The sequence below is a fragment of the Giraffa tippelskirchi genome, chromosome 8 (genome assembly GCF_054371585.1).
Source record: "Giraffa tippelskirchi isolate mGirTip1 chromosome 8, T2T-mGirTip1v1.2.pri, whole genome shotgun sequence".
Classification (NCBI taxonomy): Eukaryota; Metazoa; Chordata; class Mammalia; order Artiodactyla; family Giraffidae; genus Giraffa; species Giraffa tippelskirchi.
In genome coordinates, this window is record NC_137282.1 from 20,892,965 (window position 1) to 20,908,607 (window position 15,643).

General features: G+C 38.8%; 1 protein-coding gene across 6 annotated transcripts in view; it reads right to left on the reverse strand.

Annotated features, from left to right (window-relative positions):
* DLC1 (DLC1 Rho GTPase activating protein) overlaps positions 1 to 15,643 on the reverse strand; it is a 512,426-nt gene that overhangs the window by 253,396 nt on the left and 243,387 nt on the right. The gene's annotated exons all lie outside the window — the stretch shown is intronic.

Sequence of the window (15,643 nt, forward strand, 5' to 3'; positions counted from 1 at the left end):
AGAATAAAAATTTTCTAAGACTCAAACTGCTCAAGGGAGAATTTAAAAATGGCTCTCCAATTTGCTACTAGAGTGTTCTTCATGTCTTCTCATCGAAAATAGTACTTAAAAAAAAAAAAAGGACTTTATTTAGAATATATAAAACAAAATGCCCAGCAACCCAAACTCAACATGAGTTCCTAAAAGGTTCGGAATGCCTCCTCCTCTTTCATTACCTAACATCCATTTGTCAGATATCTATAAGCATGTTCCTTTTCTTAAGGTCTACATCAGAGTAGGACTCTCACCATAAGATCTTAGCAAATCCAGAGTTAGTCAGACACAAAGCGTTTTTCGAGCATGTTCCCTCTGTTCCAGGCACTGCTCTAGTACTGGAAACTGTGACGAACTGAACCAGAAAAGCCCTTCCTCTCAGGAAGCTAACTTTGCAGGAAGGGAGATTGACTAAAAACATCTAAACAAAAAAGTTGAGATGAGGCCATGTGGTTCTGAGTGACCTGGGCTGGCAGAGGGGATGGGAGGTGGCTGAAGTCAGGGAAGTCCACTCTCTGGAGGTGGAATTAGAATTGCAAGCTGAGCAATGAGAAGACACAGGGAAGCAGCAGGAGCTGCTGGTGCAAAGTGCTTGGGATGGAAAGGAGCCTGGTTTGCTCTTAGTTCAGAGACTAGGCTAGAGTTGGTGCAGCAGAGTGAAAGACGGGGGAGAACAGATGAAGAAGAGGTCAGGGAGCAGGGCACAGCCCATACCTGTGAGCTCTTGTAGGAATGTTATGCTAGCTGTAGGGGAAAGCAGCTGGGAGGGTTTAAGCGGAAGAATAGCTTGATCTGATTCATGTTTAGAAAGAATACCTTGTGCCCTGGATCCACTGTGGGGAGGAGGGAAGTGGGGGGACCAGGTGGGATTCTGGGAAACATTGGAAACTTGAATTAGGACTTGGGAGACAAAGATCAGTTGTCTCTGGCCAAGGATAAGAAAAGGGGAAGATACCAGAATATTTTTGTTGGGGAAGTGGGCAGGAACTTCCTGAGACATGGATTGAATGGGTCATTTGAAGGACACAGAAGAATCAGAGATTGCTTCTGGGTATTTGGGTTGGATATTGACAGGAAACCTGGGTGTGTGGAGAAGAAACCAATTGTCCTACTTTTGGCATGTTAAGCATGCGATGCCTGTTAGATATCCAAGTGGAGATAGGTCATAATTACAGCTATGCATATCATTGCTGGCTATGCTCCACACACTGTTCTAAACCCTTTCAAGCACAATAGGTAATTTAGTTCTCTCAGTGATACATGCAAGTAGAGGCTACTATTACAACTGCTAAGGTTATAATAAGTGTCATAGTCTGAACCGGTCCACAAAAAATCTGGCTTGAGACTTGAGCTGGTTATCACTGTGCTGAACTGAAGGAAGAGAGAAAAGGCTTATAGGAGAGATCTATATATCACATTTACATTTTAGAGTCATCAGCCTACAAGGCATCTTTAAAACCAGGGGGCAGGCTGAGATCTCCCAAAGAAAAGAGGTAGATGGAGATGAAAAGATGACTAGAGAGTGTCCTGGGGCTTTCAACAGTTGGGATGGAAGAGCAAAGGAATGTGAGACATAGCAACTAGTGTGATTGGAGGAAATCAGGCAAATGGAAACAGAATCTGTCTAAAGTTCACTGGTGTTCAAATATAAAACTTTAAAAAAGTATATCATATTTAGAGAGGACACATGAGTCCAACATTTTTCTCTATGGAACTTTAAATTTTTAGAGAAAACCATATAAGCACACAAGAAATTCTTTTCCAGATAACTTCATTTATACTATCAAGTCATGAGACTTTTTGAGGTATGGTAGAAGACAATTAATGGAGAGTTATCAGAACCCTGACTGAATTTCTCAGAGCATATCTGAAACTAACATCCTAAATTTCCCTCATGTTAAAGTCATTCCATGATCAAGTTGATGAAAATCCTTATTTTTCATAAGAATAGGCCTTCAAGAAGTATAATGTATATCACATATTCTGCCTTAGAGATAACGCTAATAACAAACCAAACATTCAAGCCAAATCTAGATCTATTGTTCCATAAAACCACAGCACCGGTTCACTTATTCACACTACATAAAGACTGCCATGGTGCATGACAAAATGAAGCAAAATTAATCAATCATTGTTCACTGGACCTATACTGAAACATTTATAATTATGACTTTATTAATTTCAAAACAATCTGATTTTCTGACAAGAGAATAGGTTTTCATAAATAACGGTTTTGTAAATTATGAAAAAAGTTACTTTTTGTTTATGAAGGTACATTTTGCTGCTTATTGTACTTGAATTATAGCTGGAGAAGGAAAAGATATGATATCTTTCCAAAAACTGGAAAGGATGCATATTTCCAAGGGCTCATCTTTCTTTCTAAAATATTATTGAGAATTTTTTTTTCTTCCAAGTCTTATAATAGGAGCTAGAGATCATTCATCTAAACCTACAAAACATAAGCCATTATCTGCTAAAAGCTAGGAAAACAAAACCTCTAATAAAATTTACTTTTCTAACAATTATACAGTCCTAAGGTGAAGTTGCTTGATTACAAGATAATATGATTTATTATTGAGATTGGAGGTTGAATTACAATGTATCAATATGTGTTATGATATTTGCTAAGTTATTTTAATATTTCAGACTAGGAAATACAACAATTCTAAGAGAAATTTTTTAACCTTCAGAAGGAGAAGTCCTATTTTTCTCAATGTAAGAGATTAGCTTCTGCTTTGAAGTTAAGTATACAGCTACTGAGACCTTACAAAGAAAAAGTAGTCAATACTAAGCAATTAGATTAGCACACAGAGCTAAGCCATGTGTTCTTCTGTGGGGAGCTGCTGTGTGGTTCGAGTTGGACTTATCAGAAGGCTGAGCTTGAATACGAGCTCTGTCACTTACTAGCCACATGCTCCTGGCTTTAACCTCATCTTCTTTATCTATGAAATAAGAATAACTACAGTATTTGCAGTGTTGTTGTGATGATTAATAAAAAGTTTTGCATACACTATGCAATATGCACACAAATATAAACTGATATTACTACTACATGACATTAATCGTACCTCAGAAGAAAAAAACTAAAACATTATGACAGGAGTGTGTGCGTGCTAAGTTGCTTCAGTTGTGTCCGACTCTTTGCATAGCCTGCCAGGCTCCTCCGTCCATGGGATTCTCCAGGCAAGAATACTGGAGTGGGTTGCCATGCCTTCCTCCAGGGGATCTTCCCAAACCATGGCTTGAACACGTCTCCTATGTTGGCAGGCAGGTTCTTTACTACTAGCACTACCTGGGAAGCCCTAAGACAGGAGTAAAATTTGTGATTTTTTTTCCAATATATTTTAGACAGATAAGTCATTGAACAGAAGTGAATGATTTCCTACACAATCAGCTAAAGGAGGAAAAACGGAAAATATAAACAAAGTGTAAAAAGAATCAACTGTTTCTGGCTAAAGGTGGAAGGGAAAGTTTAAATTCCTTCCTGGATGAAAACAAAGAAACATAATGGAGAGTTGTTTAAACACTTCCTTGACAATACCTTTACTGTAGAAATGAATTTCAGAATATTATAAGAGAATTTAATTTCTTTATATTGCTGCTATTCTAAAATCTCGATTATATAACACATATAAGATTTATAAAAAGTATAGTAAATGGATACTATTTGCCAGGAGAAATATCAATAACCTCAGATACACAGATGACACCACTTTTATGGCAGAAAGCCAAGAAGAACTACTAAGGAACCTCTTGATGAAAGTGAAAGAGGAGAGTGAAAAAGTTGGCTTAAAACTCAACATTCAGAAAACTAAGATCATGCCATCTGGTCCCATCACTTCATGGCAAATAGATGGGGAAACAATGGAAACAGTGACAGGCTTTATTTTGGGGGGCTCCAAAATCACTGGAGATGGTGACGGCAGCCTTGAAATTAAAAGATGCTTGCTCCTTGGAAGACAAGCTATGACCAACCTAGACAGCATATTAAAAAGCAGAGACATTACTTTGTCGACAAAGGTCTGTCTAGTCAAAGCCATAGTTTTTCCAGTAGTCTTGTATGGATGTGAGAGTTGGAGTATAAAGAAAGCTGAGCACCGAAGAACTGACGCTTTTGAACTGTGGTGTTGGAGGAGACTCTTGAGCATCCCTTGGACTGCAAGAAGATCCAACCAGCCCATCCTAAAGGAAACCAGTCCTGAATATTCATTGAAAGGACTGATGCTGAAGCTGAAACTCCAATACTTTGGCCATCTGTGAGAAGTACTGACTCACTGGAAAAGACCCTGATGCTGAGAAAGATTGAAGGCGGGAGGAGAAGGGGAAGACAGAGGATGAGATGGTTGGATGGCATCATCGACTTGATGGACATGGGTTTGAGCAAGCTCCAGGAGTTGGTGATGGACAGGGAAGCCTGGCATGGTGCAGTCCATGGGGTCGCAAAGAGTCGGACGTGACTGAGCAACTGAACTGAACTGATTATTTCCATAACATGCATTGGATATTTGCAATATGGTTTTTCGAGTTCAAGTAAAAGATAACTTCTAGGCGGCTTCCCAGGTGGCACAGTGGTTAAGAACCTGCCTGCCAATGCAGGAGACACAGGAGACGTGGGTTTGTTCCCTGGATCAGAAGATCCCCTAGAGTAGGAAGTGGCAACCCATACCAGTATTCTTGCCTGGAAAATTCCATGGAGAGAGGAGCCTGGTGGGCTACAGTTGGTGGGGTTGCAGAGAGTCAGAGCAAGCAAGCAAAAGATACTTCTGATTGAATTAGCATTATTTTTAAATTAAATTACTCATTATCTGCCTCATTTGAGAATAATGAATTAACCTCATTTGTAATGAAGAATGAATTCACTCATAGTTACATAAAATAAATGGTCCAATATATTCAAAGGTTATGATGAAGAGTAGTAACATATTCTAGGAAATTTGTATTTTGTCATCAGTTTTAATGCCTTGATTTGATTTGACAATCATATTAGCATCACCGATTGTAAACAGAAAACTAGGAGGTAGATTCTGGTGTTTTGCCATGTTGTTCAACTTTATCACATGAGAGAATTTAGGAGGATAAGACAAACTCAAAAAACTGAATTTCCAATATTATGTATATATTACAGTATGTATATATACATAATTGAAACTACAATGCACTTTTCCCATAAATTTGGTAAAATAAGACTAAGAAGCATAACATTACTACTGACCTTTAACAGAGATAGATTCACGACACTAAATTACTGAATCAAGCAAAAGTCTCTTGTGGAAGAGGTAAGTTCCATTCTTCTGCTCAGTCCCTTCTATATCTTGCTGTGGCTCTGTGCCCACATCACAAGTGAGGTTCTATTATAGTCTGACCAGCAGCTGGTAAGCCTCAGCTTACTCAATTCTCGAGACAGTAGAGTAATAATAAGTAGTCTTTGTTGCTGGTTGCAGAAATCAAAGCATTCTATAGAATCAGCAATAGTTATGGACATCCAGAATTCTACTTTTGTATACTTTTGTTTGCTTTTTATTTTCCCCACACAAAATATCTGTAGCAATTAAGCCAAACACAATTATGGATTAGGATTTTCTTTCTTTCATTTTTTTTAACCAGAAGTACTTCATATATAACCATGCATGTGTTTGGTAACAAGACAGGGAAATATCCATAGGAGCAGGAGGTCAGTAATTATTCAGAGAATGACTGATAATGAATTAATTAACTGAATCATTAACTGACAATCATTCTTTTGCTTGTCAGACAGGAATTTTACAGACTAAACTGCCTTTATTATAGAGTTGCTGTGAGGTTAAAAGACAAAATGATGCATATAAGAACAATTTTCAAAGTGAAAATGACTATATAAGGGGGATGAACGTAGCTCAAATGATACAATAATTGACTTCTAAGTCAGAGAGAAGACAAGGTATAGTATATGACTATTCAGGCCTCTGGTGACAATCTTTCTAGGATATTTATAAAACGAGATGCTGCATGTGAAGCAGTTAGCAGACAAATAATAAGTGTTCAAGAATTAAAGTATTATCTTTTCAATTCTCTAGTCTCAGTTTACAATTAATTTCTCTTTGTAGGGTACCTCTCTAGGAATGATCACATCAGACAACAGACCACAGTATAATATTTTACATCTCCAGTTGACACTTATGTGTTCTTTAAAATCACTCTTCTGACTTGATACAGGGTAGAGATGTGCTGTCATTACTTCACTGTTCTTGAATAAAAAGAGAAGATTTTCACTGCCAGAAAATTTTCTTAAGGATCAGAGATTATGTCTGATTTAAGTTTAAAAGTCTATTTCTACAAAAGTAAATCTGTAAGCATGTAAAGCAGGTTTTTTAACTTGGGGCCCCTCGTTTTTGAACCCCTAAAATTGTTCACCAAATTTATTTTTGCATGTGTATACTTACTTCAGAAAACAATCCCCGAGCTTTCATTAAATATACACAAAAATTGTGATTCTTTCCAAATTAAGAATTATTGGGATAGAAAGTTCATAACAACGAAATAGTTTATGATGTGTTACATTTGTGGCTCAAAGGTTCATATTTATTTCTTCCTTCTTTGCTTTTCTACTCATTTAGCAAATATTGATTGAACGTCTACTAAGTGCTTAGAGCAGCAGGAATACAGCTGTGAATAAAGCATATAAAATATCTGTTTTTCTCACTGGACTTATATTCTAGAGGGATATAGATGAAAAATAATTAATAAAATATAATATAAAGTCAGGTAGCAACAAGGGTTATGAAACAAAAGCAGAGCCCAGAAGTCAAGCATGACAGGGTAAGGGAAACCAGAGGTTCAGGGAAGCCTCTCTGGTGAGGTGTCCTCAGACCATAGACCTCGGAAGAAAGGCAGGAGAAAGCCATTCACAAAACTGGTGAAGAGCATTCCAGGAACTCTTTTTAGCTAGAAATCATCTTCATTTTTTTATGCTGACTTTTCTTGTGCCTACAGAAGAAAAGCTATGACAAACCTAGACAGCATATTAAAAAGCAGAGACATTACTTTGCCAACAAAGGTCTGTAGAGTCAAAGCTATGGCTTTTCCAGTAGTCATGTATGGATGTGAGAGTTGGACCATAAAGAAAGCTGAGCACCAAAGAACTGATGCTTTCGAACTGTGGTGTTGGAGAAGACTCTTGAGAATCCCTTGGACAGCAAGGAGATCAAATCAGTCAATACTAAAGGAGATCAACCCTGAATATTCATCGGAACGACTGATGCTGAAGCTCCAATACTTTGGCCACCTGATGCAAAGAGTTGACTCATTGAAAAAGACCCTGATGCCAGGAAAGATTCAAGGGAAGAGGAGAAGGGGGTGTCAGAGAATGAGATGGTTGGATGGCATCATTGACTCAGTAGACATGAGTTTTAGCAAACTCTGGAAGATAATGAAGGACAGGGAACCCTGGGGTGCTGCAGTTCATGGAGTTGCAAAGAGTTGTGCATGACTAACCGGCTGACAACGGTCCTGCTTACTTTTTGTCGCTCCTTTTTTTGACTGTTTTCTTTCACAGGCCCAATGTCTGTAGATTTTGGCTCTCTATTTCCTCTCTTGTGAGATGAGGGTGTTTGACCAGCTGGTTCCTTAACATGTTAACATACTGTGCTGCCTGTTGTTGTTTTATTATTTTCATAAACTCCACATTTCAGAGTTCTCCCAAATTCAGTGACAATTTAGCCTAAGTCATACTTCCTGTGTGACTCGGTGGTAAAGAATCTGCCTGCCAATGTAGGAGATGAGGGTTCGATCCCTGAGTTAGGAAGATCCCCTGGAGAAGGAAATGGCAACCCACTCTAGCATTCTTACCTGGGAAATTCCAGGGACAGAAAAGCCTGGCGGGCTACAGTCCATGGGATCGCAAAGAGTCAGACATGATTGAGTAAACAAAAAAAAAAGATATTTCTGATTCAATCAGGAGTATTTTCAAATTAAATTGCTCATCATCTGCCTCATTGGAGAATAATGACATGACTGAGCAACTAAAACAACAATAACAATACATTCCATAATTAATTCACCAAAGATTCACAAAGAAATAAAATGTATGTCCTCACCTCTAAAGAGCTTGAAATCTGACAGCGATAAACTTCCTGGAAAATTTAATATGCTGCTGCTGCTGCTAAGTCGCTTCAGTCGTGCCCAATTCTGTGTGACCCCATAGATGGCAGCCCACCAGGCTCTCCCGTCCCTGGGATTCTCCAGGCAAGAACACTGGAGTGGGTTGCCATTGCCTTCTCCAAACTGAGTTCTATGCCTGCATCTAATTGCATAGAATTATTTTTATTCCTCAGGGTAGTTTTACCAGCACCTAAACCTGTCTCAAGTTCCCCACGTTGTGGCACCAAAACCAGCCATCCCTCAAGCTCAGGGATGTCCAGAATCAGTATTGCTCCTTTGAGCCTCATGTTGGGGGAAACAGGTGTTTGGTAGGGTTGGAGTAAAAAGAATGGAGATTCACATTTCAGCAAAATTACTCTTCTTCCTGTTGAACCAATTTCTCTAGCCTGGAATCACAACATTAAAAAAAAAAAAAAAAAAGGAACCAATGACAAACGAAAAAACAGAAAAGAAAGGAAAGCAAAAGAAAGCCCTCAAGAAGCTGGACAGCTTGATGTGTGCCACCATATGGAACAGAATCACTGGGAATTGTCCTTTGTCTACTGTCTTCCACAAAACTGAGACCAGTTTGCAGACTAGAATGAAGTTGGTTGGGTGGACCGGTAATGGAGCCATGAGTGTCACTCACACTCTAGGTGTGGGTGTGTGCTGTGCCTTTAGCTTAGAGCAGATGTTGGAACTCCAGGGTGCATAGGGATACCCCAAAGGGCTTCTTGAAACACAGGTTACTGGCTCCAAGCATAGTTTTCTGAGGACTGAAAGCTTTTACCTCTAAGAGTTCCAGGTGGTGCTGATGCTACTAGACCACACTGCGAGAATTCCCAAATAGTTCCTGATTAGAGAAATGCCACTGGGCTGCTGAGGGTGTCCCAGCAGTTGGAATGTCATAAGGAATCCTAGCAGAAGGCCCTAAAACAGGGCAGCCAGGGTGTGACTCTAGTAAGTGGAACTGGCAGGTTCATTCTCCTGGTATGCAGCTGCTGAGATGCAAGACTCTTTTAAGACACTGTACAGCTCTTAGATTGGTGCCCCAGGGAAGGACAGGTCCCGTCAAAGCCAGCTGGGAGAAGACTGATTGCATCTGTACCCAAAGTGTGAGGGGCTAAAAGTCTTCCATCAAATTCTCTAATCACACATGGACACGAAATCAGCTGAACAATCTTTCAGTAAGTAAAATAGTACTGTTCACCATTCTATAAGCCAGGCAATGATATATTCAGCCAGTTTGAATTAAAAGAGTTTATTTGCTTTCACTTCCAAACTAAATGAATTCCAAACTAAAAAGCATTTCTGATCTTGAAGAATCTAAATATGATTGATGAGCTATGACAAAATTAAAGCAGAGTCCTACCTCTTTCTATGTGTAAAAAATGTAAGTAATCCACAACAGCTAATAAGAACTTCCCTGTTTACAAACTATTTGATGATTCTGCTAAGAAACTATAACTTTATATTTCAGGGAAAAATGTTTAAAAATACATAGGAAATTTGGAGGGAACTCCAGAAAATTATATGATTAAAATAGCAAGTCAATAAGGGAACTGTTAGTATACTTAATATTTTTCTAACAACCTATGAGGGAAAAGAATCAGAAAAAATAGATATATATGTATGTATGTGTGCAGGCTTCACCAGTGGCTCAGTGGTAAAGAATCTGCTTGCAATGCAGGAGATCTCAGTTCCATCCCTGGGTCAGGAGGATCCTCTGGAGAAGGAAATGGCAACCCACTCCAGTATTCTTGCCTGGAAAAATCCCAACCCATGGAGTTGTAAAAGAGTCAGACATGATTGACCGACTAAACAACAACAAAATGTATGCAAAACCGAATCACTTTGCTGTACACCTGAAACTAATACAACATTTAAATCTACAACTCTTCAATAAAAAAATAAGATAAATAATAGCAAGAAAAGTAAATAGTTTGGTCAAGCAAGAAATATGTGATAGTTACTTTTATTGGCTGGTCTGTGATGCCAATTGTTCAGTCAAACACAAATCTTGATATTTTGTAAAGGCATTTTTCAGATGTGATTAACGTTAAATCAGTTGACTGACCAAAGTAGATTACTCTTCATAATGTGGGGGTGGGGGTGGGGGTGGGGTTCATTCAATTGGTTGAAGGTCTTTAGAGCAAAGACTAAACTTTCCCAAAGAAGAAATTCTGCCTCAACTCTGTAAACAGAAACCTCACCTAACTTTCCAACCTGCTGCTCTGTGGAATTTGTACTTAAGACTATAATATCAAATTTTTCCTGAATTTCCATCCTCCTGGCCAACTTTATAGATCTTGGACTTGTCAGACTTCAGAATCACATGAATCAATCTCTAGAACAAATCTCTCTGTCTCTGTCTTTGCCTGTGTCTGTCTCAATGTCTGCATTTGTCTCTCTTTCTCATTTTATATCTGTGTACCTACCTACCTATCAATTTAATCTCCTGTTGATTCTATTTTTCTGGAGAACACTAACACAGTGTGTATCAAAGACAAGACAAGACTAATCAGACTGGAGATGCTGGACCTCAAACTGTCTTTAATGTGACTATGGTGAATGCCACAATAATTTTTTACTTTGACTACTTGAAGGTGTATTTAATTTTTCTCTTAATCGCCATTGCCTCCACCCTTTACCCATCAAAAAGCAGAGATACACATTGCCTATTTACTATTGATACTTCTGTGAAACAGGTTAACCTGTCCTTTCTATAATTTTATTTGCTTTAAAGATGTCAAGAGAGATAGATTTATGATCCTCAGTGATTTGATCAAATTGAGAGACTGGATTGTCCAGCTTTTATGCTTTCTCCAGTTAGTTCATGTCCTTTGCAGCCTTACGTGTAGCTACAACAAGTCATTATTCTGGCCAGAAACTGATGGCTCATTGCCTGAGACAGGAACATCACGTACAAGGCTGCTGTCTTGCACAACTCCTGGGATTGTGCAATGTGGTATCCCAAATCAATTATGATCACTGAATGGAAAAAAAGCATTTAAACTGTATGTCTCTGTACATTTGGAGCTAAAATGTGCTCAAACAAAAGTTATAAGATGGGGGATGTTGCCTATTCTGTGCAAGGCACTACACTAAGTAATTAGATATATAATCTTATTTATTTTTTAACATGTGTATGAAACAAATGTTGATGATGACAAAGAGTCTTATTTTCTGGATAAGAAAAAGAAGGTCAGAGATATCAATTGACATCTTAACTTCAAACTCTTAGTAAATGAAGGGACATGAGTTTAAGTCATATCTGATTCCAAAGCCTGGACTCTAGGAAAATGAGACTTTTGCTTGGACTCTAGGAAAATTAGACTTTTACATAGTTTCAATATCTTTACAAATACACCATCTTGATTTTTCTCAGAGAAGCACCTTCTCTAGACATTGATCTGAAAATAAATCTACAGCAGGTGAATCTACATCAACATTGCATATCATTCTGAGTTATCTAGAGGCCCAAATTTGAAATACTTATGTATTTATGTTTCCAGAATGGCAGCACAAAATGGTTCAAGCCATCAAGATGTTTGGTTAGTACCATTTTCTTTGGAAATGCGGTGAGGGTTTCTCAGAATCTTGGGATTTGTTTTGCTTTGATATTTTCTGAATCTATATATCCTCTAAACCACACATTCACTTACTCATTTATTTTTTCATTTAACACTTACTGAGTCCTTATTATATCCAAACTCTGTTTTAAACTCAGGAAAGTATGAAGATGAATAAGCTATAGGTTCTCCTTTTATAGTCCTTTCAATCTGAGAAGTTCTAGTAAGTGAGAGGAGGACAGAGCACAGAGTGACAAGTGGGTTTATTGATGTTAGTGACAACATTTGCAGCATTATCAGTAAAACAATTCTTGCAAAATGGAGGTTGAACTGATTATGGATGAAACAATGCATGAGGTTAGCCACGGTTGCTCTATAGCCATCACGATAAAGACCATGATCATGATAATACATGCCAGATTGCTCTATTAGGACAACAAGTATAGATAAAAATCATTTGGGTTGATTTTTTTTTTCCTTGTGGCTAGAAACAGAGAAGAAGGTAATAACCATAAAAGTGGATTTCACTTTGTAATTAGATATAATTTGTCTGTGGTGTGAAAGGAAGAAAGTCTAACTGTGTACACATTTACCCAAGTAAGTTTAGTTAACTTCTAACTATTTAATTATTTCACCAAATTGGATAATAGATGGAAAATGAGAAAAGATGAAAAAATGACTCCACTAGACTGAAAATTAAATAGAATCTATAATTCCAGAACAGTGAAGTGGGACAGGAATGTAGAGCTCCCTACAGAAGTTGGTATAATTACAAACAAATCAAGAATTAAAAAGATAGTTGATCTCAGTTTCCCTAGAATGAAAACAGAAAGTAATGACTGCAGAGAAATTAAGGAAATGAAACTGCTTGAAGCAGGGGTTAAAGGCTACCTTGGGAATGAGAGTGAGGAAGGGAAGGAGTCAGCAGATGATTCAATGGTGAAACCTCTGGGAAGAGATAATCGACTTATGTGGTTTACTGAAGTTTACTGAGGGTTTACTGAAGTAATTTCTCATTCACAGTGTCAAACTCAGCAATGAATTTGGGTAAAATGATACAGCTTTCATTTTAACCTAGAAAAGAATGACTTCATAAACTTGATGATGTTGTTTAAGATGTTTATAAATACTATAAAGCCATTCACTTTTTCTTTAATTGAGCTGTGCATCATATGGGATGTTCATTCACCTACCAGAGATTGAACCCTTACACCCTGAATTGGAAGCGCAGAGTCTTAACCACTGAACAAACAGGGAAGTAACATTCTTGTTTGTTGTTCTCTGCTCTGTGCATCTGCCACATCATGTTACACAGGGTAGGTACCTTCTATTACATTATGAAATGATTTCACAAGAGTCTGACATACGAAAAAATATTCTGCAAATATGTCCTGAGTGGCACTTTGGGATTACACAATGGTATCCTTGTAGAAAATATGTCACCCGTCTCTAAAGCTTGGGTAAAAGTTAAGTACATGTCTTTTTTAATGTAGAGATTCATAACAGTATTAAAAGAGGCTCTTTCACTTCAGCTTCAGCTAGATTTTTGAACCATATTTCAACTCTACTGGGTTTGAGGGAAGTAAAATTGTTTACAATCATAATTTAAGATTTTTCAGTTAGCAACAGGAATGAAACGTAGACTAATTTGAATTTGCAAGCAAGTTGTAGTCTATATGTTCACTTTCAAGTCTGTTCTTTGGAATTCTGAAATCATCTTTTGGTAGACCAAAATAAATAAACAAACAACCCGACCTGACATGGTAGCCCAGACTGTGAAATCTGCTCATTAAATCTCTTTAGACCATCATGTATCTAAAATTTAACTGTTGTTCTCGTGCTTTGCAACATAAGCCACAGGTACAAGACCCTAATGACAAGGTGCATAGTTCCTCTAATGTATGGACTCACTGACCTTCCCCTTGTCCAGGGAGGTGTGTTTCTAGGAGGGAGGTGACAGAGAAGCTGGATGGCCTTGGCAGGGTAACCCCCCAGCACACACTCTTTTTCTCTCACAGCCCCTAGCACTGATCCTCTTGCTTTCCTTTCCAGGCAGTAGATATTTCCTGACAACGTTTTATCTCTTCTTTGATTCAGAACAAGAGAAAACGTATCTAAAACCAGAATACATGGCTTTTGGTAATTTTCCCAGGTGGCGCTAGTGGTAAAGAACCTGCCTACCAATGCAAGAGATGTAAGAGACACGGGTTCGGTTCCTGGGTCAGGAAGATCCCCTGGAGAAGGAAATGGTGACCCCACTCCAGTATTCTTGTCTGGAGAATTCCATGGACCAAGGAGCCTGGAGGGCTATGGTCCATAAGGTTGCAAAGAGTTGGACACGACCGAAGCAACTTAGCATGAACGAATGTTTTAGAAAACAAAGTGAGAAAAAACTACTAAATGAATCTATTTGTGAAAAAAGAACATTACATTTTGGGGATAGTGGTGATAAAGAAAGCTTTGTCTACATTTCTGAAGAAAATCAGATACAGATAGTCCCGAGTGTGTCCTCATGGGAGCTTGAGGATGGGCTCACACTCTGAGGCCACAACCTGCAGTGTGGGAGCAGAGGCACAAGAAGGTGCAGACCTGGGAATTTAATCTCTTTTCTGTAAAATACACCCATTCTGGACCACCCTTGGTGTGCAGATTTAACCCTCAGTTAAACTGGTTTAACGGTTAGAGACGGCAGAGAGGGGAGGGAAGAGAGAAAAGAGAAGTGCCTGGTATTTCCATGGCTACTTCCAGGAGGGCTGGATCACCAGCAAATGAGGAAAGACAAAGAAGCCACACTTCCTCTCCCAGAAGCATGAGAAGCTCCTTTCAGTATACGAAGTATATATGGAAAAGGTACTTTCTATAATTCTTGCAACCCCATGGACTGTAGCCTATCAGGCTCCTCTATGGAATTTTCCAGGCAAGAATACTGGAGTGTGTTGCCATTTTCTTTGCCAGGGGATCTTCTCAACCCAGGGATCAAACCTAGATCTCCTGAGTTGCAAGCAGATTCTTTACCAACTGAGCTATCAGGGAAGTCCAAGAACATAGAGCAGGGGCTCCTAATCCTCTAGGGAGAAGAGAATATTTTTAAAAGTCTTGCCTGGCGATTTCACTGCATTGTTGTTGTGTAAATGGGGAGGAAGAGAAAAAAAGGTGTGTCTGAAGGGGAGGAGGGAGACAGCATGGCCTTCATGAGGGTGGTGTGTATGTGCCTGGTGGTTGGGCACAAGCTGTTTCATTTCGCTGGAGCGTAAGGTCCACTATGTGGCAAGGGGTACAAAACAAGCTATAGAGATAGGATCATTCAGGGCTGCGTGCCACACTAAGGAAGTTGGATACTCTTCTCTGGAGCAAAGGGAGCTACCAAAGCTTAGCAGAAGTGACACTGAGAGATTTGCATTTTGGATGGATGATTATGTGTGTTGGATTCAAGGATGACAGACTGGAAAGGCCATCGCTTAGGAGACTGTTGCCATAAGAAAGAAGGTGAAGACTGTATGAAGACCATTGTTGGAGTATTGATAGGAGTAATGGAGGGTGTAGTTTCTGATTCCAAAAATGTGGATTCCAAATGTATACTTTGGTTAAATATGACTGAATAAACACATTCACTCCAAACACACTGTAATAGTAGAGAGAGAGAGAGAGAATGTAAGAAAAAGAGGAAACAGAGATAACACAAATCATACCAGTAACATTTTTTACTCTGGGAAGTAGATGGGCTGTTGGTAGCTGCTTAGAGGGTACAGAGAGCTGTTTTCTCAGCCTTCTTGGAGGAAGTCAGTAAAAAGGGATCAGATTCCTTAAGCTTAAAGAAACCTGAAATTCCAGTACTTTGGCCACCTGATGTGAACAGTTGACTCACTGGAAAAGACCCTGATGCTGGGAAAGATTGTGGGCAAAAGGAGAAGGGGGCAACAGAG